Source organism: Macrobrachium nipponense, chromosome 45 (assembly GCF_015104395.2).
Source record: "Macrobrachium nipponense isolate FS-2020 chromosome 45, ASM1510439v2, whole genome shotgun sequence".
In the NCBI taxonomy this organism is placed as follows: Eukaryota; Metazoa; Arthropoda; class Malacostraca; order Decapoda; family Palaemonidae; genus Macrobrachium; species Macrobrachium nipponense.
The window spans coordinates 20,192,071-20,194,570 of NC_061105.1; positions in this window are offsets into that span (position 1 = coordinate 20,192,071).

Consider the following 2,500-nt stretch of genomic DNA (forward strand, 5'->3'; position numbering starts at 1 on the left):
ATAAGTAGATCCGACAAAGACGGCAAAATCGTAATAATGGACAAAGACTTCTACCTTGACAAAATCAACCAGCTCCTTAGCGACACAAACACATACGAAAAACTGACGAAAAATCCCCTCCAAAACGTTCCCACAGAATTTTTTCGGAAAGTAAGATTAATTGGCAAAGACAAAAAGAGTATTGAACTATTAGAGAAATTTAAAGTAATTAATCCTAAATTACCCTACTTTTATGGCCTTCCCAAAACTCACAAAGACAATCTTCCATTCAGACCCATCGTTTCATGTGCCGGTGCTTTCAATTACAAAATTTCTAAATGGTTAGCTGGCCTCCTTTCCCCTTTTTTAGGCACTTTTCTCCCAGTCACATTAAACATTCGGAAGATTTTGTCACAAATTTCAGAGAAGCACATATACCACTTCACAACATAAAACTTTAAGCCTTGACGTAGATTCCCTGTTCACTAAAGTACCAGTACAGGACGTTCTTCAGTTTTTAAGGGTAAAATTATCGCCCTATTCAATCATTTTCCCATTAGCGCTTGACAAAATAATAAAGCTAGTTGAATTATGTGCATCTAATAACGTATTTTCATTCGGGGAATCATTCTACAAGCAAAAATTCGGGTGTAGTATGGGTAGTCCTTCTAGCCAATCTGTACATGGAATACTTTGAAACTACAGTAATAAATGCAATAAAACCCAAAACATGCTGTGGATGAGATACGTGGATGATATCCTAACAGTTTTGGGATAATAGGTGGGGCAATTTCAATGAATTCCTCTCGAAATTAAACACATTAGTGCCCAGCATCAAATTTAAAGTTGAATGGGAAACAGACAACAAAATTCCTTTTCTTGATGTTTTAATAATCAAGATACGACAGAATACAAATTTACCATATACAGAAAACCAACGTTCTCACTTTTCATACATTCACTACTTTAGCTATCATGACATAACTATCAAGATAGGTGTAGCTAGTAACTTGTTCTTAAGAGCCTTACGAATTTGTTCCCCAGAATTCCTGGAAAAAGAATTTGAACTAATTCGCAAGCAACTTTCGTCTTTAAAATAATCCCTGACCATCTAATTGAGAAAGCAATTCACAAAGCAAACGTAATTTTCTACCGACCCCCTAAAGACAAGACCAGAGATACACCCAACAATAAAATAATAATTCCCCACCTGGACACGATTAAGAGAATAACCCAACCCCCTAGGAAAATCGAACCCTTTGTATTTACTTACCCAAACACCTTAGCCAAATCCCTGATTAACGTCCAACAAAAGACATCTCCAAAGGACTCTGGGGTATACGAAATCCCATGCCAGGACTGTGACCAATCTTACATCGGATTTACAGGTAAATCCCTTCCCCAGAGATTAATACAACACAAACGGTCAGTTAGGTATGGACAACAGAACTCGGCTATTTTCAACCATATAAATGAACATAACCATAGAATAAACTGGGAATTTGTCACGTGTAATTTATAGCAGCAACTGCCGGTACAAGAGTCAAATGATGGAATCGGCCCTTAATAAAAGAGAGGTCAGGTAAATGGAACCAATCTCAAAAGGAGCATGGATTTCGGACACGATCGACAACGTCTTCATTCAACCAACCCTTAAGAAGATTAAAGGAAGATTATCAGCGGGGGTGACTTAAAATGGCTTTGTTTGTGGATGGACCTCTTGGTATAAAATACCACCTTTTCTGTAAACTTTTCTCATTCATCTACCTGAAGAGGGAGAACAGCAGTCTCTGAAATATAGTACTTTTTTCTCTATATTTTGGTGTTTTTATGGGCTCCTTTTATTAGATGGAATTCTGTTGTTACAGAACATTTTTACCAGTCCATATTATATATATATATATATATATATATATATATATATATATATATATATATATATATTTATATATGTGTATTTGTAAACTAACTTTTGGCTCACTAATTCACTGTGTAATGGAAGCCCAATGGATTTTATAAATATGTGCTACTGTCTCCCCTGCTCTCTCGATCCCCTACATACCCCACCCTACCCAGGGCGGACAACAGGTTTGCAGGAGGAGGGTAGATGTCTCCCATACCCTCCCATACCTCGTCCTACCCCACCCCTACCGGGATGGACAAACCAGTTTGCCTGGGGTGCGTTGCTGTATCATGTCTCCCCGACTATCACCCGGGGGAGGACAAAGAAGATACAATCGGATTTTATTACTGTAGGTAGATAAAATTTAAAAAAAATATCCCTACCCAGAATGCTCATCCAGTTCGTAGACACTACTAATTAAATACGCTTGGGTGTCTGGACACCACAGAAAGAACATCAAAGATATGAAAGACTTATGTTAAATGAAGGTCATTGCCGCGTGAGACCTAGTCATTATTTTCATATCAGGTCTTTCAGAGTAAATTTTTTTCTTCATTTTCTATTTTTCTTCATTTTCTATTGTTTGTATGTATGCATGATTTTGAAGCTACTTGCATT